The sequence below is a fragment of the Triturus cristatus genome, chromosome 2_1 (assembly GCF_964204655.1).
Source record: "Triturus cristatus chromosome 2_1, aTriCri1.1, whole genome shotgun sequence".
Lineage (NCBI taxonomy): Eukaryota > Metazoa > Chordata > Amphibia > Caudata > Salamandridae > Triturus > Triturus cristatus.
The window spans coordinates 967,828,494-967,851,797 of NC_140581.1; the positions used below are offsets into that span (position 1 = coordinate 967,828,494).

The 23,304-nt window shown below is 44.4% G+C and overlaps 1 protein-coding gene across 3 annotated transcripts in view; it reads right to left on the reverse strand.

Moving 5' to 3' along the window:
• The window catches only part of NFIB (nuclear factor I B), a 630,357-nt gene that overhangs the window by 606,391 nt on the left and 662 nt on the right, over positions 1–23,304 (reverse strand). The window lies entirely within an intron of this gene.

Here is a 23,304-nt window from a genome sequence, read left to right on the forward strand (position 1 = left end):
TGGGTTCCTTTCCATAATAGGAAGATGTCATCAATGAATCTTAGGTACAACGGTGTCTGATTCTTCCAGGGTTGAGTGTTTAGGATGTATTCTTCTTCAAAGGAGTTCATAAAGATATTGGCATACGCGGGCGCTGCACAGGGGTGGGGTCGTTACCTATTGTTTGATTTTCACACACTCTCTGGCAGGGAGTGATACCCTGGAGCACGGCACAGATTTTTGAAAATTCTTCTAACCACAGCAGTGCACAATTGACCATAACTAGTTTTGTCTCCTAACTGTTTCATAACATGAAGCTTGGCTTTTATCTCCACCCAGAAAATGCTGAACAATCCCCCTGCAGGTAAATATTATCCATTTCTAGTACCCATGGCAAGCTTCCATGCTTTCTACATTAACCACTCAAAAATGTGCATGGTCGTCTAAGCAATGTTAGCCGCATAAAGGGTGCCATTAGATGGTGACAAAACTAAAGGGATTCCTAAGCTCCAGATACCACCTATTAAGAAACTCACTAGGGTGGGGCATCAGGTTTTATCATTCACTATTACTCATGGGGTTCGTGCATGTAACGGTCGGACTGACTCCGACAGAGAAGCCTGTCACACGTTCAAGAGGAGGGTAACCAAAACTAGGATTGACTACATCCTCGTCGATATTGAACTTTGGTCTGGTGTAAAAGATATGGCTGTACTAATACTGGACGACAGTGACCATAATGCTCTGTCCCTCACACTGTCGGGTTCAGCTCTATTGTATGGCAACTTTGGGCCTTGGAGTTCCCCGGTCATTACCAGTAATAACAATAAAAGAGTCAAATGTCAAATGATACAGGCGGATCCAACTGCTCTACCGAAAATATATTCTGAGGTGGAGCTGACTCTTGTTGGTCTGAGTACTACTGCCACCAGTATAGATGACATAATGGCTATATTCCTTCAACAGACCGCCGCAATTAGACCAGTATTCCATAAACAATCTAATGGCCATTTTGTAAAACAGAAGACAGCCCCTTGGTTCAATAAGGCCTGCAGTAAAGCCAAGGCTGAATTAATTGTGGCAGTAAAATCGAAACTTCCCATAGACAACAAAAATTACAGGCAGTTATACAAACTAGCCCAAGCCAAGGCAAAAAGGGATTGGGAGGCAGACAACTGGGCCATGCTTGTCGAGAGGTAAAAGCAAAAGAACAGCCAACTGTTTTGGCATCTTATGTCTAAGGCTTCCCCTAACCTAAAGTTTGAAACTGATTTTTACATGCAGCCTCATGTGTGGGAGGAATATTTTGAAGAGCTATATGCAGGTCAAGGCGTCCTGCCTGACCCTGGCTTGCAATCGAGATTTTCAAACATAGTTTTAACTGAGGAGACAGTCATTACCTTAGAGGAAACTGTTATAGCCATAAATGCATTACAGAGTGAGAAAGCCCCGGGCCTATATAAGCTCCCGGGTTACATGTATAAGGCGGAACCTTTAATATGGGGACCACTAATCCACGCAGTTTTTAATGCCATCATTTCTGGTGGCGAAATCCCAGCAACCTGGCGGGGTGCCGAGATCATTCCTATTCACAAAAAGGGAGATAAAGGGACGCCCAGTAATTATCGGCCGATCAGCCTTATAGATGTCTCCCAAAACATATTTTGTAAAATGATTTTATCTAGGATCCAACACTGGATCTTGGATAATAATATCCTGTCAGATCTTCAGGCGGGATTTTGATCTTCCACAAGTACCACTGACCAAGTTTTTAGATTTCTCCTTTTAATCTGGAAGGAAGTAACAATTAGGGGTGGCCACCTGTATGTTGTATTTGTGGAACTAAAAACGGCCTTCGACTCAATAGATCGCACCCAACTCTGGCTAGCTTTGAGCGAATTATGTCTCCCAGCTTATATACTTAACATCTTGATCCGTTTACACCGGAACACATATGCAAAGGTCAGGTGGAACACTGATGGCAGTCTGACAAAAGATACATTAGTACGGAAAGGTGTACGCCAAGGATGTGTCCTCACCCCAATAATATTCACCCTTTACATTAATGGACTAATAGAAGATTTGTACAATTGTGGTGGTGATCCCCCAGATTAGCAGGCACTTCAGTGCCTTGTCTGCTTTTGGCCGACAACACCTTGCTTATTTCCAGAACACCCAAAGGGATCCAGAACCTTCTGAACAAATTTGATATAGTATGTAGGGAGAAGGGGTTAGAAATAAATTGTTCTAAAACAACATTTATGACTTTCAATCCCTATAAATCAAATAAGGGTAAACTCATGCTGGGCTCTCAAGCACTGGAGCAGGTCACGTACTTTGACTATTTGAGTGTAAGTATTAGTGATAGGTTGGTTTTGACACCCCAAATTGAGAAGAGCACTCTGACCCTTCGACGCCCGGTGTCACCCATTCTGGAACTTCATAGGGCCAAAGGTCTAGGAGCAGCCCTCTATGGGGCAGAGTTATGGGGGTTGGATAATCTAAAAGAGTTAACCCCAGCCAAAAATAAATTCATCAGGGCGATCCTGAATCTACCTGTGAGCACCGCCCCTACTGTCGCTAAGACTTGATCTTGGCCTAAAACCTATAGATCATTTTGCTATTCTTAGGGCACTTCTGTTTTGGATCAGAATCTGGATCAGTAACACACTGGTCCTGCTTAAAGGTGGCCCAGGAAGAGTTAAATATCTTGCACAAACAATCAGGCCGTATTAAATGGTTTAATAAAATTAAGGAGTGGTTTCTGGAATTAGGGCTGGAGTGTATCTGGGAGGATCCGGGGTCTATATCTAAATCGACGGTTCCTCTTATTAAAAAAAGGTTCTGGGAGCATATGGAATTTCAAAGTGTAGAAGGCATTGCACACGGCACTTTAACCACTAGCTTTTTAAGTTTTAAAGGAGGGTTTGGTTTTGAACCATACATGGATGACATCGAACCCCCACAGGCAAAAGCTTTCTACATTCAATTTAGACTTCGGGCTCTACCTCTAAATTCAAGAAGACGCGCATGGGGAACCGCAGCTGTAACATCATTTTGCCCTACATGTCACACTCAATCAGAGACCCTCGATCATTTTCTCTTCTGTTGCCCCACCTACACTGACTATAGGAAAACCTGGATAGCTCCAGTCTGTCGTCTACTGTCGTTTAAATTCCCCAGTGAAGCATTACGTACTTTTAGATCTTCCACTACAAGATGGCTCGTTTTTGCAATATCGAGATTCTTGTTGTATGCATGGTGGAGAAGGTCAAAACTGTTTAAAAGTGTCCTTGGAAATACGACTGGTTAATGTATATAAATATAGTTCCTGGGAATTGAATCATGAAATGGCGCTGCTACAATCTGTCTTTTACATGATTTAAATGAAATACTGTATTTTAACTTTTTAATGTTTTATACTACGAACTGTTTTAAACTCTGCAAATGATCATCATTTTGATTGAATAAAGAATATATATATATATATATATATATATATATATATATATATATATATATACATATACATATATATATATATATATTACCTACTGGCGGTCGCCAGTAGGTAGTTATAGTTAGGACCCTGTTTCCATAGGAAAACCGCAACATTCTATTTGGAATAACTTTGGCGCCGGTCGACGAATCCTCGCGAAATTTTCAAAATAGGTGGGGCGCTCCGCTCCGCTCCTACCCTGAAAGTCTCGGGGGGATTCGTCAAGCGGGGGCTGAGAAAAAAGGGGGGTCCCAAAACGCGTTTTTCCCATGCATTTTTCCATAGGACCTTTAGACACAGCTACAGCCCGAACGGCTGAACAGAGTTACTTGAAATTTGGCAGAGAGGTAGTCCTCAGGTCAAGGAAGTGCCTTTTGTAGGTCTGGTGTAAATCTGTTCAGTAGTTCCTGAGAAAATTAAATCAATATATATATCTGTGGCAGCTTACGGTGCGCTTACGGTAAGCTTACCGTACGCGTACGGTGCCGTGCGCGAGCGCGAATCTGATTGGCTGTTAGATCTTAGTAAACATTCGAATCGGTCGAAACCAGAAAGCGGCGGCCGCCATTTTCTCTCTCGCACTCTGAGGGGGGGGCTGAAAAACAAAGGCCAAAAACATGTAAAGGGGCTATTTAGACAGCTCCTAAGCACATAGCCATGATGACGGAGTCCCCAAAGATCCCCCAAGGCCAAAAAGGCAATTTTAATTTTTTCGAAAATTTCGCCGATTACGCGTATGGTAAAAATTTTTTTTTTTTTTTTTAAATTATCCATACTCTCCCCACCCCGTGTGCAAATGATGCCCGAAGGGCATCATTTGTGCATGCCATATGTAATATATGGAAAAATGAAAGATTACCTTTCCCAACGAAGCGCATAATATGTCCTCCATGTGCACCATGTGCGTAACGTGGGCACGCGGTGCGCGTAGCGCACCGCGTGCCCACCGTGCGTGCACGGCACTAACTGCGTAAAGTGGGCGCGCGGTGCGCGAAGCGCGCCGCGTGCTCACTGTGCGTGCACGGTTTTACTGATAAAAAACCATTGAAATTCCCCCGTTATAGTTAGTGCAGGCAACTATAACTCACGCGACCGCAATCCTCTGCTGATGACATATGTGTCTTTATGAAAAAAAAATATTTGTAATATATGTATAGCTAAAATTTAATGGAAGAAGACATGGGCAAATAAGTGTCTAAATACAGTATTAGCATCAGCAGAGGATTGCGGTCGCGTGAGTTATAGTTGCCTGCACTAACTATAACGGGGGAATTTCAATGGTTTTTTATCAGTAAAATGTCCAGCTAACTATAACATGTGTGAAACCTATGGTTTTTTCACTGAATTTGCAAGGTTTTTTAAATGCTAATTCCTAACTATAACGTGTGTGAAACCTATGGTTTTTTCAGTGAATATATATATATATATATATAGGGTGCCATCTTGCCATCTCGAGGATTCTATGCAAGGAGTCTGCAGTACACAAAAGGAAGTGAAAGACCCTGTAGTACCCAAATGGTAGGTACCATGGAAGCAACATCAAAGAGAGATGTTATAACAGAGCAGGATCCTACATGCAAACCATGAAACCACCACTCAGAGCATTAGAGGCAGTGCTGCTACCAGTCCATCTATGACTCCTCTACCTAGAGATGGAAAATGTGTCCTCAGCCAGGCCGCAGGGTACGAATGGACCCATCCCAGGCTCACAAAACATCAAGGGCCTCATGTAGGTACCTCAATACCGGTCGGTAACGGCCGAAAATTGGTAAATATCCCGTTACCGACCGTTATTGAGGCACTTGAGATGTAGGTGGCTGATTTCTGGATTCGGTATTTACCGAATCGGAAATTTAAGAAATCGGTAAAATACCGATTCGGTAAATACCAAATCCAGAAATGCAATGTAGGGGGCACTCAAGTGAGTGCATTATTGGTGTCTGGATTCGTTATTTACCACCAACTACAAGTTGATGGTAAATGACGAATATCTTACAAAAAGCATTTTTGTGCTATTTGTAAAGTGCCATGTGGCAGACATACATGCCCTTAGGGCATGTATGTGCGCCACATGTGCACAAATGTACGAATCAGGGGTGCAACAGGGTATCAATGTGACACCCTGCCACCCATGATAATGCCTCCCCTATTACCGATTCGGTATTTACCGAATCGGTAATAGTAACTGGCTTCCCATTCATTCCTATGGGCCTCCAGGCCCATAGGAATGAATGGGAAGGGATTTACCGATTCAGCGAAAGGAGCCCTTTGTTAAAAATCGACCAGCAAGACAGGTAGGCACGGTAAAGGATTTGGGGCCTCATGTAGGTAACATACTATTTACCGGGGATGCATTATTACCGATTCGGTAAATACCGATTCATAAATACCGAATTTTACCGATTCGGTATTTATGAATCGGTAAATAGTATGTAGGTAAATAATCGGTAATTATTACCGATTCGGTAAATATCGGTATTTATGAATCGGTATTTACCGAATCGGTAATAATGCATCCCCGGTAAATAGTATGTTACCTACATGAGGCCCCAAATCCTTTACCGTGCCTACCTGTCTTGCTGGTCGATTTTTAACAAAGGGCTCCTTTCGCTCAACACCTTTTGCACAACCTGCCTGTAACTATGAGGGGTGTATATCATTTACCCCTGGATCACAAGGAGGTAGGGTTTGTACCCATGGAATCATATTGTTGCGAGTCCTGATGGAAGCCGGGGAATTACATTTGACCGGCTGAAACATGTAGATGGTTTTGCAGAGTGGAGGGGTTGGTGTCTCATTATAAGCTCCCCAATCCATCATCCATCATGGTCCATTTTTACTCTGGACAGGGTACCCAGTATTAAAATTGCAATAGGGACTCCCTGAAACCAGTTTTAATCACTATATCTGCACATATCTTTACCTGTGATCCCATTTCATTGTCACTTTGTGTTGTATTGTCTTCCCCCTCCCTATTGCTCCACCTCCTGCATTGGTCTGCGCTGAGGTGTGTTAGCAGCCCTATGATGAATCATGACACAGATTGCTGTGTGTGAGGGCAGTTTTAACACTCCTGTGTGTTTCCCCACATTTGTTGTCAGCTATTAGAATAGATAGTCCCTCTTCTAAGTTGTGTTTGAGATATTTGTGTAGGAGGGCGAAGTGGGACGAATTCCTCTTACTTCTCAATCCTTTTGTGTGTCTGGGTGTATGCCAATGTCAGAGCTTGCTTCAAGTCCATGTAGTTTTGACTGGCGCTTTGATCAAATGTAATTGAACTTTCTACATTTTGTCACAACCTTATAGTGAAATTCATTGTAGGACCTTCCCAACTTCCCTTTAAGATGACATTTAAATTCTTTTTAATTTTTACCATTGTTGCAGCCCTAAAAATGTTAAAAACACAGTGTTCGCCACTAATTTCCCAAAACGTTTGTGATGGATATACTCCAAGCTCTCTGTAATGTTATTTTAAATTAGTGGCAAGTTAAATTAAAACTTCACTTATGAAGTTAGGTTGAATTAGGAAACTCCACTGTAAGGAAATGCATCTTTTTGCATGTTCACCCCCACATTTTTGGACTGATGCTGCTGGCTTTTCAATTCTGTCATTGTCAGTGTTTAACCCTATACCAAAGTTATATTTAATTGAGTACACCCAATTGGCAAGTACTGACTTAAGTAGTCCATAATGTATGGTACCCAGGGTACCAAAGACATGTAAGCTGCAGCACTGCGTTATTTATCAGTAACTGGCCACATGCAGGGGAGCCTGCGGAGGTTTGAGGGGTTGCTGGACCCCAGTCTGATCTTTTAACTTAACCCACTTGTTTTTCTAGCATAGACTCCGTAATAGCTGCGGACTCAGCCACCGCCCTTTAGGCACGCCCCCCTTGCTTGGTGGGCTATAACTTGCTCATGATGAACAAAGTATGAGAGGGCGGGAGAAGCAGAGATTAATTTGGCTTCCTGGGTTTACAAGCTTATAATCAATGAGAATGAATCACATGTCGTTTTTCTGGAGTCCCAAAAAAACTATGATGGAGACTCTCAACCACTCTAGCACATTGTGCGGTATATCTTGATTCTCCGCTGGTGTGGTTAGGTGGATAGCATCATCATCAGGTCTTAACACCTGAGTGTCCAGTTCTTGAGGTGCTCAGCTGTCCTCCACTAGGAGGAAGAATGTCTGGTACGTGACAGTCATGAGTGATGAAGTGAATAAAATGATCTACTCTCCTGTGTGTTGCATCTTTATTGTTCAGGAGAGGGATGAGGTTAAAACTGTGACTGCAGGTGTTTATATGGATGCTTTATTGGTCCATTGCACCTAGTGAAGGGTCGAAATATTTCAGCCAAATTGTGCCAATGCGGGTCAGGTGGCTTTCATAAGTACCTAGAGGGAGCAGTCGCTAATATGAGAAGGCTGTTCAGATATTCAGGTAAGTTATGTTATGTTATATCCATTTTCAGCGCGCTCGGATACTTGAGAGTGTCCCGGCGCGATGCCAGAGGGGTGCAAGACGAAGCTATCAGGCAAAAAAATGAGTTTTAAGTTCAGTCACTCCCCTCTCTTCGTCTGCATGCTCAATGACTCAGGAGCTGACGATTCGTTATAGTTGCCATCTTGGCCTATAACTTTAGTTGTGAGCGGTGCGTCTTGTCTCGGGGATCCGGCAGTGCGGGGGCCAATTCTTGATTGTGGACTGTACGGCAGGTACTTCTGCCATCCTTCACACCACAGAAGTAATATCTTGCAACCGCATCCGCACAGTAATCATACAGCTGGCATGCTGGAGGCGTGCCAAAGGCAAACCCGTCAGTGCCGATCCGCGCCCGGACAGCGCCTGGCGCCCACAACTCTGCCCCTCCCCATAAGTATTCTTCTGAATTCCTACGCAATTTTAAAAACGGGGAAATACAAAACACTGGTAACCATTTCAACTCTGATGTCTATCAAGATATACTTGTGACAAATGTCATTTCTCTTGCCAGCTTAATAAGACCATCTCAAAAACCGCCTTGCTAACGCAAACTCAAAAATGTAAATGTGCACTCCTGAACTCTCACTCAATGATTAAGCATAACGTTCCCCTCCATCATGAAGGAATGATTGACTGAGTCAATAAACATTACTAAATTTGGATCCTTTATGGATCCATGTCCAGCCTGAGTGATGCATGAAATGGCAGAATATATTGCCGCTCCTCTGGCCTGTCTTATGAATACTATTGTAAAGTCAGGCTACTTTCTGGCAGATTGGAAGAAAGCTTCCATCTTGCTGTCAATAAAAAAGCTGACTCTTAACCCTTTGGAGGAAAAAAGTTATTGGCCCATATCCCACCTTCCCATATTAGCAAGAGTCTTAGAAAGACACAAACCTCTCATTCTCAGCATTTTTAGATCAGAATGACATAATCGACAATGCCCAATTTGGTTTCAGGAAATAGCATGGCACTGAAACCGCATTAGTAGCAGTTACAGAAGACATTAGGGACATGCTGGACAGTGGAAATAAGGCTGGTTGGTCCTTCAGGACCTATCTGCAGCCTTTGACATGGTATGTCATTTACTATTGAAACACCGGTTGATGGAGATATGTGTTCATGGTACAGCTTTCAAGCTACTATGCTCTTTTCTTGATAACAGGGAACAAAGAATTAATATGTAGCTCAAAATCTTTTGTCTCCCACCCTGTGGAGTTCTGGAAGGCTCCACACTGAGCCCTACATTATTTAACATATTTGTAGCCTCTCTGCTGGAACTAATAAGATCCTATGGCTTCTCCACTGTCTCCTACGCGTAGGACACCCAAATTGTGGAATCCACAACTAAAAATATGGAAAAGGTTGCCCTATGATATAACAACTGTTTGAGCGCTATAGTTAACTGGATGAGCTCTCATTGTTTGAAACTTAACTCTGAAAAGACAGAGGTGCTCCTTTTTGGTGGGGATATGTCCTTTTGGAATGATTCCTGGTGGCCACAATCCCTCGGCTCTCTTCCTATTCTAGTTCAGAAAGCAACAAACCTGGGAATCATCATTGACAGTAATCTCTCTTTTAGAGATCAGACCGGCCATTTTACATCTTCCTGCTTTTTTGTTTTAAACTTTTTAAAGAAAATTCTTTCATTCCTACCCCATGATTTGCAAAAAAAACTGTGTTCAACTCCCTGGTACGATCCAAGCTAGATTACTGCAATGCCCTCGATATGGAGGCTCAGAAGGGCATCCTGGGTAGACTGCAGAGACTGCACGATGCATCAGTCTGAGTCCTCAAAAATATCAAACATGTGTAATCACTTTCCAAGGCTACGGAAGAGCTTCATTGGCTTCCCATAAAAGAGAGAGTTGCCTTTAAAGCACTCTGTATAGCACATAAAATGCTCAATCAAAATGTTCCAGAATTCCGGAAGAATAACATTTCTTGGTATATTCCTAATAAATGGCTCGGATCAGTCACAGCCACAAAAGTGTCAGTTCTATTGATTCACAAAGCTTCTTGGGGAGGCAGAAGCTTCTCCCATGTCACATTTCGCCTTTGGAATCAAGCGCCTTGGCATCTGAGAAATCAATGCAATTATTTGGCTTTCAGAAAATCACTTAAAACTTGGCTGTTTACATTTCTCCATTAAATTATCCTAGGCAGCTTTCCTTTCTTTCAGATAGCAGCGCCAAAACGCCCAAGGGCATTTATTGCGCTTTATAAAATTCAAAATCAATCATTATTGTGCCACCCTGCATGTGACAAAGACAAAATGGACCCCAGCCTGCCACTGCAGACTGACAGGGCAGTGTTTTACACTGCTAGTTCGACTTTACCATTACACCTAATGGCAGAGCCACCATTTCCCTTAGGGATATATGTAAGTCTCCCCTAAGGAAGGCCTAGAGATCCCTGTGGCAGGGAGCTATATACACTTAACTCAGACATATGGGTGCATATTTACGAGCCTCTTTGCATTGCTCTTGCACCACGCAATATGGTGCAAGAGCGACAACAATTAAAAATGAGATTTATGAGGCCACATAAGGCCACCTTGAGTGGCTTCATAAATCTCAAGTAATGGAACCCAGCACAAATCACTGGATAGAATTACTCTGTGCCAGGGAAGCGTTTCCATGGGTGTTGCTTGGGTTTTCCCATACAACATCTATGGACTTTCACGCATTTCCAGATTTAGCAGAAGTGGTAGACCTGGGAAGCGCCAAAAACCTACGCCTGTTTATTTCCTCTTTCTATGTGTGCTGCATTCTGCAGCACACATAGATAGAGGAAAAAGCCTCAGCAGATTGTTTTTGTGGGAGAAGGTGCACCTCCTGCAGAAAAACAATCCTCCTTACAAAGCAGGCACCCTTGCACCATGGTGCAAGCATGCCTGCATTGTAGCCAGGCTGCCAAAAGGGTGCCAAAGCATCCATACTGGCCCTCTAGACCTCCTCCCTGTTGGATTTGGTCTCCCAACTTGGGCCGGATAACCCGCATTAACTTTTCAAAAGTATGCAACCTTTTTACTCAACAATGCTTGCGTGTGGTTACATTTAAAAGTGAAAAAAGCTTATTACATCTGTATCTTCGAAACCCTCCAGTGGATTTTAATGATCAAGGTCTCTTCAAATTCATAAAAATATGCTCTATTTATAGGAATTTTATTGGTGTGTGATTTTTCTTATTTCGTTGTTTAGTGCTGTTAAATGCTTCACACTAAATTCAATTGTCAAGCCTTACTTCTCGCAGCTACAGCTACCCAGGGTTGAGCTAAGGCTGAGCAAATAATACTGACTGGACTTAAGATGGTATCTGTGAGTGTACTCCACGATAAGGCCCACAACCATATCATATAGTACACCCAGATTCTCATATCCACTCTTTAAGAAGTTGATGAGGTTTCCTAAATTAACATGAGGTAAGGTTTATCTTTTTGGACCTTCCAGGTGTGATGAGCTCCTGAGAATGTCCCAGGTAGGGCTTCCTCCTGCAAAAGAATTTTGAGTGTGGAGGCCGGACATCCACCACCTGAAGTAAGAGGTGTGGGAGGGAGGCCTCTGAGCTAAGGCCAACCTATTTTGTTTAAAAAAAGAACTTGATGAACTTTGCATTTTACAGAGCTTGAACAGTTTAGAAAATACACAAAGTTGTGAGTCAGCTACTTTACAACTTTATACCCATCTACTTTAAATTCCATCTAATTTACAGGATTTAAAGTTGGATTGTGAAAAGTTAATTGAGTGTACTTTAATATGTACCTTAAAAATCCATGTATTCCTTCACACAGAACCACACAGTGTGCACCTGAATACCGAAACTAGAATATTGATGGCACAGACTATCGAGGCCAGTCAATCGCATCCAAATTTCGCCAGTTAAGTATTTATTATCTATACCTTACTCCACATATTTACCTACGCGATATATTGCTCTTCAAGGTACGCAGATGTGGAGTTAGAAATAGTAGATAAATACTTTTCTAGATGTACTTGCCACTCACTCTTCTATCCTGATATATTTGTACTTTGATATTCTGTAGGTTGACATAGATATAGTACAACCAGTATGTTGGAAAGAATGCACCAACAGAGCACATGTTTAATGCCCCCCTAAAAAATATACTTCTGACCACGGACCAGCTAGGGATAAAGGACTTTTAAATAAAAAAGCGCGTTAGTCCTTGCTGCATCTTAATACTTTCACAAATTAGTTTCAACCACACTGCAGATCATCCATGCTGCTGTACGACATAGCGCCAAAACATTTCCAAAGCCTATAGCTCTCAAAGGTGAGACCTATTAGCTTTGCCAATGCTTTTTTTAAAATTATGTCCATAAACTCTGAACCCACTACATATAAATTTGTAAGTAATTAATTTACCATATGGTGACATGCCAGCATTCCAAAGAATAGCTCAGTACTGTGTTATGTCGCCAACTGCAATATAGCGCGTCAGCCTGTGGAGTGCCAAAGCACCAAGATAGCACTTTGAAAGTTTAGTCAGATAATGTCTGCTTGCAAAGAATTCTCCGTGCGTGACGTTGAGATTGAATTGCTTTTTATACGACATGGTGCTACTGTCTTCTGGCTTTCTGGATGAATGACAGTGATCCCCCATCCCCCACCCAGCCCCCACCTCCATAAATCCCAACAATTGAGGGAGTGGCCCTATTACGTTGGCAGGTAGTTGGGGCACTATGTCCATGGATGTCCAATACAGGTAGGCTGTCTAGGCATACCGGTTTTGCCAGGACAGTTCCGGTTTTCCACCAAGTGTCCTGAAAGATTTTGCGAAATGTATCTTATGTTCCAGTCAGGGCCGGCTTTAGAGCTGGTGGCGCCCGGTGCGACATTCATTTTTGGCATCCCCACACCCAGTGATCGCCTCCTCGAATTCTCTCACTTCCACCGGGCAAAAGCGCCCCTCATCTCCCCAATCATAAATTATTGCTAAACACATAGCCCGCCCTGAGGTTAGTGCCCCCCTCCACCGGTCAGCCCCCAGTGCGGCCACACCAGCCGCACTGCCCTAAAGCCGGCCCTGGTCCCAGTTTTTTAGAGAAGATAACTGAAAACATAGAGACCAGATTTTAATGTGCTCAAAGGAGGGATCAATTAGCAACTCTTCTCAGAGCACAATTTAAATAACACATATGCAGCTGGGTTTAAAAGTTTCTTTTATTTTAGTTCCTTAGTGCCTCATTGTCTGTGTTTCTATGTTGATGCGCGCTGTCATTTAAGTAATTTTGTGCCCCTCTGCTCATGTAACTGTGTAGTTCTTCTTCTACATTTGCTAACTGTCCCGGTTTTTGGTTTTCAACATCTGGTCACTTTAAATACAGTGTGGACGTTGCCTAGAGCTTCGGGCTCCCCCTGCTCTTAAGCTGCATAAGGTTTCCCCTGCGCATCCTGATAGGAGCAGGGGTAGTGCTTAATTTAAGACGGTGGTAGCTGGTTGGGGTCCATCTGCACTTAGTTTTAGGGCCCAACACTCATTTTCCCTCATCAAACATTTCCCAAGTGAAAGAGAGGGAAAAACATACAAATGGGAAAGAAGTAGGAAGAGAAAGAAAGAAAAACCTTCACCAACGGAGAAAGGAAGAACCTGCAAGAGTGATATAAAGAGGCAGGGAGTGTCTGGTGGTGGATTAAAGTGCCTGACGTAGATTTCAGATGATAGTATTTGGGGCGCTCAACCGGGCATCTGAGCAGTGCTGTGGGCACTGGGCCTCATTACTCTACAAATTAAGCGCTGGTGGTGGGCTGGGAACATATTATCAGGTCTGTGTCTGCGGTGGTCCTGGGGTCTTAGAATTTCACCCTCTTTCCTTGCTCCTCTGATACCTCCATGGCCTGCCGGCTGTCTTAATTGACCCACTCACCATGTCCCTGCAAATATTGCCTTTGAGGTGATATTGATGTCTGGAGTTACTCTGTTCTCAATAGGTAGTGTGCTAAAAATGTGTTCATTTTCTCTTTGGTCGTAGCGTGGGGCGGGGGTTAGTATTGCTCTAGTTAGTGTTTTTCAAAGATTTTTTGAGAACTTTACATCTCACAGTTTTACACATTAATGCCCTTCACAAACAGTGTTGCCTCTAATGTGGGTCACTGTGTGGATTGGCAGCTTTTGGGGACACAGGACAGGGGGGGGCAAGCTTCTGATCCCTGTATCCCCAACATGAGAAGGTTGGGGAGGGTGGACCAGGACTGAATATATGCTCAGTCATCAAAATAAAAGTACCCCCCCACCTAGTAAATTAAGATAGCTAAAAAAGTGGTCCACATTTTGAAAATTAGATATGAACTTGTAAAGATACACTGTATATATGTTTTGCAAGGTATGGAAGACTGTGTGCTGGAGGCAATGTTTGTGGTAATATTGGGGAAGTAAACAGTAAAAACCAGCCCACCACACCACAAAGCTCGTCCACATATACCCGAAAAAACTTCCGACCCACTGACCTGCCAGATCAGCCCTTCCGGCACTGCCAGATTGCACAATAGGCCAATCCTTCCCTGCCCATGGGGCAAAAGGGGGATCTGGTCCGCGACTACTGATGTTTGCCCAAGGGCGATTGTAGAATGTGGGTGTTTGACTGTAGTAGGATGACATAAGCATGATGACAAGCCATGGAAGCGGGTTAGAGTTGTCAGCATTTATGTCTGGCCAATAAATAAAATGGGCTCTGGGCTGGGGCAATGTTGACCTTGAATTTTTTTCCTGTACATACGTTTTTTATGAAAATATTGAATGTTGATTTTGTCACGTTTTATGTCAATCTAAGATTCTCTTGTCAGAAGTAAACTGGTGCATTGTGGTTTGCAAATAAATACTTAAATACTGCCCATACTTTCCAAAATCACAGACATAGTATCAGTTACATGACCAGCTGTGTTCTATCCAGTGTGTTCAGTGACGTAACGCAAAATGATGGTGTCCCCCTGCAGAATGTGATAAGTGGCCCCTAAGTCTCCCACTTTCAGGGCCAATAGTGTTATGCAATTCTGCTGCCGCTGCTTTTTTTGTATAAAGATGGATTTGCCTAATTTGCCACATAATCTTTGCCCAGACAGTATTACCATGTGTAAAAATTATAAACTAATTAGGCAATTCTCTCAAAAAATGTGCTGCATTATCCCGCGTATTTTTCCTTTTCTTGCCGCATAATTCAGTAAACTCTGACATATATTCTTGTGCTTCCCTGATGCTTAATTCCAGAGGCCCTTTCCATATTCCACAGATATTCATTGACCTTGGTCTGTTTGCTGCCCCCTGATGATTGGAAACCCCTAAAGGGGTTGGGAGGTTCCCCTATGCTGCCAGGGTTGTAGAGTCTTGTTTTACGGCCCTGAATGTGTTCATGAACTGTCTGTTGCACACACTTTGGGCTCTATTACGATGGCGGGCGCCCGCCACCGCCACGGCGAAAAGGGACCGCCTGCCATAGGTGCGGCGGTCCCGCCATTAAAATTAAGATGCACCCGCCACACTGGCGGGCGCATCACGCATTTGTTACATTGCGGCGTGCAGTGCTGTAAGCAGCACCTGCCGCAATGTAAGAAATGCATGTAGTGCATTTGCATGAACAACGTGGCAGGCACCGCGCGGTGCCTGACACCTTGGGCATGCAAATGCACCCCCCACCCACCCAACATCCTGGGGGCCCGCTACAGTCCCCCAACAGCAAAAACCACATGCTGTTCCATGGCGGCAACGCCGCCGTGGAAAGGCTGCTCTCCGCCGGCATCCTGATATGGTTGGCGATGTCTTATTTTGGCAGTTTGCTGCCCGGTTGAAAAGTCGACTGGCAGAAAAGCGACGGACGGTCTTTCCGTCCACCGCAGACCTCCCAGCCATCCTAATGTGGTGGGGGGTTAGTCATGGTAGGAAGGCGGGCGGATCGCCCCTGCCGGGCCAGCAGTGGCTACCGCCGGACCGGCGGGAGCAATCCGCTCGCCATCCTACTAGGCCCCTTTGACTCTAAAGCCATGCACACAAGTTACTCAAGTTAAATATAGCTTGGGCAAGGCCGTAGCTTCAATTGGTGCAGCTGGTGTAGTAGCACAGTGGCTCAAGGGCTTGAGGAGCCCATTAAACCCTGATTAATGCTGTAGTTTCTAATTCAAACACCAGCCAGGTGGGAGGGGGATTGTCCTTCCTTGCACTAGGGACCATTTCACATTGGCTACGTGACTGAACCTGTAAACAGTAGCGGTCCGTGGAGGGAGTTCCGTGGGGCGGTGAGGTGAGGCGGCGGAGGGGCAGGGTGGGGAAATGTAAACACCGGAATATGGATGAACGGAGGTAAGTTCACATTTAAATAAATAAAACGAATTTCGTTGCGCGCGCTGCATCGCATTTTGCGATGCAGCGCGCGCAAAAGAATTAGTTTTATTTATTTAAATGTGTACTTACCTCCGTTCATCCATATTCCGGTGTTTACATTTCCCCACCCTGCCCCTCTCCCGACCCGCCTCACTGCCCACCGAACTCCCTCCACGGACCGCTACTGCCTGTAAAGGTAGACTAAAGGATAAGTGAAATACACTGGCTGCCTCAACAAACTTCTTGCCTCTGAAGTCCTTCACACCCGTGGACGTAGCCTCCAGACGAGGAGTTTGGGGTGTTACACCCCCTAATAAGTGTATTTCCTCATAAATAGTTGGGTACAGGTGCTTTCAGTCAATTATGGTGAGGTGTCTGTCGGATTTCACCAGGACTTTTTACATAAACACAGACAAAATTGCACACACACTCTCTCCCTCTCTGCTTTGGAAGTCTTTAGAAATGTTGGTTATTTTACAAAATATTATGTTTTCTCTCACTTAGTACCTCTACCTATCGCATTTGTCTTGCTTTCCACTGCCCTCTTAAAGCCCTCTTGTGTGCCCTGCTTGTTGTATAATGTATTTTAACATTATATGCCAGCGTGATTGTTGGAAAATCTGAAGCTCACGTCTCCACCCCCTCCCCAATATTACTGCCCAAGCTACATCCCAATTCACACCGGCCAAGCGAAAGGCGAAGCGTGATTTCTAATCAGTCTGCATCACAGCTCGTGAAGGGCCAGATGTACAATGCATTTTACTGGTGGCAAACAGCCCATCGAGCCGTTTGCGACTCGTAAAATCATCTTTTGCTAGTCTTTAACGTATTACTGACTCGCAAAATAGGGTTTGCGAGTCGCTATTAGGAAGGGGTGTGTTAAGGGCGCCCCTTCCTAACAGCGAGTCGCACAAGTTTGTAGGAATGTTTTGCGACTGGGAATGCAGTTGCAAAACATTTGCAGTTAACACCAACTTTAAGTTGGTGGTAACCCTTTCGCAAACTGGAATGGGTCCCCATGGGACCCCTTCACCTTTGTGAATGGGGGCACCAACATTTTTAAGAGCACGGACCACTGCCTACTCTTAAAAAATGAAGACGTAGCTTTTCATTTTTATCGTTGAAATGCAGCCTGTTTACCTTTAAGGAAAATGTGCTGCATTACAAAAAAAATTGCCTTATTTAAATAGCAATCTCAGACATGGTGGTCTGCTGTCCCCAATAGGCCGACAATGATGAATGGGTTAAGCTCTATTACCGACGACTAGCTAGGGCCTATCAAAATTAGAACAACATATTAACTAGCCGTCACTTGAACTGCTGCTTTTTACTTAAACAGACTCAGGCCATTCAATGATTTCGATGGTCTGTAGTAATTATTTACTCAGTATTTACAGTAGGCCAGCACCCCTGTGAGTGCAGCCATTCCCAATAGGTCACAAAGCGAGACCTACCTCATGAATATTAATGAAGTAGGTCTATTTGCGACCCACAGGGAATCGCAAAAATATGTTTAAGACACATTTGTACATCGGTGTTTGCGGTTTCCTAATTAGGAAATCACAAGCCAACTTTGTTTGTAGATCTGGCCCCTAGAGACATCCTCAACTGTTAGCGTCTGTTACGTTGTTATATCTTGCCCTCGTTCTGTTACATTATTTCACCTCACATTATGAGATGTTGTGTCACATGCCCCACCTCAGCCCCACCTAACACACCGTGCTACAATTTGTTGAACGCCCTGCAAAGAGAGGCCACCTGCTCTTACTGGTTAAGTGGAAACTTCCTCATCGGAGCTCCACGGGAGGGAAACGAAAGCCCCCCCCCCTCCCCCAACACTACGGCTACACTGGGGGATACACGACGGTCCCAACCGTACACTGTGGGTCGTCATCAGCAGCAGGCAGGTGTGTCTGTGTGACGCTAGACAGATTAATTTAAAGCGTGTGGACATGAGCTAAAATGTGACTCTATCGATGTACATTCAAGCATCACAGGATCCCTCAGGATTGCTCAGCGAGTTAAACGTTTACTACTAACACAAGTGGTGAATTGCAGGATACAACTTCAAATACATCCTTCCGTAGTATCATTACGTAATATAATGATAGTGGCTGCTGTTTAAGCACGTGGGAACGGCTCGTGCCTAAGGCACTATGAGATGTTATATAAAAAAACAGTAATGCACTCTATCATATCTGCGTTGAGCCCTCGAATGGGGGTGTTTTCTGTCACATGGGATATAGCCACCGACGTCGACAGCTCAAATTGGACTCCTGGCACAACTGAGAACTCCACCAACTTCGGGGAAAGGCACTCAAAATGTTTCTTGCAGTCAGTAATAGTGAAGATTTTTACACCGACTCGCAAACAAAAAAAAAAATGACCCGTTCTCCACTGAAAATCAAGGATTACTGCGCGTGTTCCACGCGTGTAAATCCACGTATTTATTCCTCACCTCTCTGCAGAGTTCAGATCTTGCCCGAATCGCTGCCTAGTAAGGCCCTGAAAGCCACTGGCCAAATTATTCGTTAGCCTAAAAGCTCTGCTCACCAGCCCTGCGAGACTCCGTCTTGTTTTCATTCGATGTCGCTGCGAGGAAGCCTAGCTACATCCGCACGAATCGGAAACTAGAGGGGGGCCGAGTGCATTTTAGTGCGTCCGTTTTCTGCGGCACGGCGTATGAACGCCGCTGACAAACACAATCAGTCCCCGACCACTTCACGTTCCCAGCAGCCCCTACTCGGAGAAGCTCGCCTCCAGGAACATGTATTTGATCCTACGTGCGTTCTACCTGCTTTAGTTTCACCGACACTGCGGATACTCGCTTCCGGCGCATTCCTCTTCCGAGCGCAGCGAAGCAGGATTAAAGCGCTTGTTCGGAAAAAAAAAACGAATTAAAAGACCCTTCGTAGAATGAAGAGTTGTGTGTACAGGTGCTAGTATACTAGTCAAAAATATCTGGCAGGAGACTGAAACCTGTTCAATAAACTGGGTAAATGGTAATTCATGACGTGTGCCCTGAGGCAAATGACAGTTGACCAGTGTATGTCACTTTCTCGCTTTCTAGCTGGTATGCGTCGGAGTTTGACAACTTGCTGACCTGATATAAACGTCTCGCAGCCACACAAGATGTCCAGAAGAGCGCCCCCCGCCTACGCTGTTTTCTTGTGAATAAGTATCGCAGACTCAGCATGGCTGGGTAGAATTTCTATTGCAGGCAGTCACATGAAAAGTCATTGTTAGGGACAGAGATGCCAAGCACATGATATGGGTTTTTCTGCCTACCAAAAAAAGGCATTGATTGTTTTACACAGAAGCATGTTTCTGAAGAAACGGTCCATCGGGTGTAAGTACCGTGACTGTATTAAATGGAAAACACGACCTCTCCCCAGCTGGACTTGGTTGAATTGGAAGTGGGGTCGTGTGTTGGTTAAGACACCAGTGAGTTTTTGCTTCCCTGTCTACTGACTGGGTTCCCCGTTGTGTGTGCGCTGTGCGGTTGTGTGTAGGTGTTAGACGGTCCCGTGTATGCCGTCGTCAAATTACACTCAACATCTCTGTTCGTTTTCCGCGATTCGTGCAGCCTGTCCAGGGGAGTATAATTCGGGTTTATAACCAGCATATAAAACCTGCTTTAAACCAGGATATGTAAACGTGCATTGTAAATTGGTGGATGTTTTTTCCCCCGTGAAAGGTGCCGGCTTGGATACGTTTCTGTTTTATTGTCTGGATCCATTCCGACTAGTAAATAGCGCAGGCGCACACGCAGAATCTCACACACTTGTGCGTACGAAACACGCACACGTATATCTTCTCCCACACAATCTGAAACTCATTGTCTCGATGAAACACACTGTTATTTTCGTTTTTTCTCTCACTCATACGCAAACACACTGTCACGCAACGGCAGTCTCTCTCCGATGCAGGCGATTTCTGTCACACTCCTAGACTGGCATGCATTGCACACACTTTTACACGCACATTCATGCAAATCCACGCATCTGCGCACACACTCTGATATATCTATCAAACTCTTATGCAAACACTTACACACACAATTTTCAGGACTGCTTCAGTCGCACACTCCTACACTTACACACACAATCAGAACACACATATACTCACCCCACATTTCCTCCCATGCACAGGCTCATATAGTCTCACAAAAGCACTGAACTTTACAAACATCGAAGCATTTTACAGATATACACTTTTACACACAGTCGTACTCACACACCACACACCACACTAACACAAGCGCGTGAAAGGAGCCTTCTGGAAGGATTCACCCGGAGATGTGTCTGCGCGTGAGTCACGTGTGACCAGCATTTCTTCTGACGGCGGTGGCCAGGCTGGGTGCAGCCCTCGAGGGCCTGGGTATCCTCGGAGGGCTCAGGGCATGACCTGGGCAATGTCAGTGGTCGGCGAGAAGCTGGCATCTGCACGAGCTCTAGTCAGATCACCACCGTTTACACCAATGATGCCAACTCACAGAGAAACTTCACTTAGTGTTTGACTAAAATATGTCCATTTTGAATAGGAAACAGATGGAGCAAATTTAGAAACAGTGCTTGCTTTTTCTTGTCAAATGAAATGAAGACGTTTGGCTGCAAAGTAGAAAATGCAATTCAAAAAGCGTTCACACCTAAAAACTAGAGTAAAATGTGCCCCGTGCGTTGAAACACTTGCCTCAAAAATTACAATATGTTATATCCAAGAACTTAATCGTCACCTGCCCCCTCCACTTATCCGCACGGAAGACGGGGCAGACGCGTGCCACGCTTGTTGAGAGCTGGTTCAACTAAACTTCACATTTAAATAACGTCATCCCCCGCTAGGGTACTTCCGGCTTCCTGGAGAGATCTACATGTATAGTCTATTAGTAATAGACTGTACACGCAGACCTCTCCAGGAAGCCAGGAACGTTTACTGGTCTATTGAAAACCCCATCATGCATCCTTCGAAACACCTGCTGCATGTCGATTGGTTTTTATTTAGATTACAACCGAACTACACTACACTCCTTGGATATGCAGAGAATAATTTATTTATACCATTATTCAAAATCGTTACAGATATTGAACGTTCTATACAATAAAAATGCTCTGTAACCGATGAGGAAAATACAATTAAACGTTGTCAGCTATGCTCATACAGCATCCTTCTTTATACCTTACAACTTTTATGTATGTAGGCGGCATCGAGGGAACAGTTGACGAGCAGTGAAGTATGTTAAACAGACGTGATTTCCGAGGACAGATTGTGCAAGTTCTTCAGTGCTCCTTTCACGTCATATCTAACGCCGTCATCCTCTCCGTCAGGTTTGAGCGAAGGACCTGATGGTTCTGTCACGGGAGCGTTAGACATTTTAGGGCTCACTATCCCAGATTGGCCCATTCTCGACTCCCCAGGGTATCCCGGAAACACTTTTCTAGCAGGGGTTAATCTTAATTGCGTCACTTCGACGTAAAGCGGTCTGACGTCGTCATGACGTATGACGCGCTTCACATTGCCTAGTGTAAATAAGTACGTGTCCACGCCTCTGTGTCAGGATAGGAGACTGGACGGTGGCTGTGCAGTGTGTCATCCACTGCCGTGCACTGGCACTGCATAGGTGTGACTCAATGTGCCCCTCAGATTCACCTCGAACATTTCCTCATCCGTGTTCACGCGGTTTTATCAGTGACACCTGCCTTTACCGTCCTCCTCTAACAAAAACAATGACCGAGACATGTTGCGCCTCACGTGTTTAGTGGGTGTGACATGTTCATGTAGAAGGCAAGCGCGCGATCTTTTTAAAAGTGCGTCATGTGACACTGGGTACAAAGGGGCAGCACTCTGTAAACAGAAGCCACCGGCTGATAATAATACGCAGTGTTAACATGTAGCGCCCAGTTCGCCCCCTGCCCTGCGCAATCACAAAGCACCTTGACTGCTAAGTGTTACTGTACCCACTCACGACAAACCAGCAATTCAGGTTACTTTTGCGAATAACACTATAATGTGGAGAGGAAACCGCCTAGCAGCCTACAGAACTCACACGAAGCGCTATGCAGCTAATGTCGCGGCGGCGACAGAGCGCAGGAAACTTCATTGCAGCTCTTCTTCCGCACAATTTGGTATTTCGTTACTAAACGAGGTGAGTTTAGGCCTTTTCAAACCAACTGCAAAAGTAGAAGTTTATCACCCACCCAGGAACTGACACCGGTCAAATCACGAGGAACTACATATAAAGGTGACCTAATGTCTGAGCAACAAAAAGCACAACTGCATCCTTCCGAACAGAAAAAAAATATGAAAGATACATAAATGTGTTACAGAAAAGTGACCCCACTGAAATAGAGCGTAGAGACGGTGACGTGCAACGTGCTTCCCACCCTATCCACACCAGAAGAAAGTGGCCATTGTGCCAGAACTGTATTAATTGTGAAAAAACAGCCCGGGCAGCAAGCATAATAATTATCCAGACAAACAAGCAGAAGCACTATATGGAGGAATAAAAGGGGCAGCGACGGGAACTAAAAAAAAATACAAAAGCAACTCAAGAATGAAATTAATATTCATAATGGAATGCCAGTCAGGAGAAGGCCTCATTCATGGCGCACAAGAGAGCATTGTCTGTACAGCAAACTCCGTATATGAAGGGAGGGGACGGCGAGGAGCACTCCTCTCGGCACTTGTTCCGGGTACTCCTTTCAACATCAAACGCTGTTTCTCTGACTGATAAAATTCCTACCACCTCTGGATAAATTGCTCCCCATATCATTCATTTCTTATATTTTTTATTTTGCTCTATTGATTTATTTTACTGCTGCATACAAATGATCAGAAAGTGTCGCTGACTTGAAAACGGACCAAGAAACGGATTGGATGTGCACAGCCTCATTAAACTAAATTTAATTATGCATGTTAATCAGTGGCTGCGCCGGTTGCCGCGCTCATTGTAAGGGGCGAGGCGTCCAAATTAAGGGGAAGCGCGGAGGGACGGTGGCATACTAATGAAGATG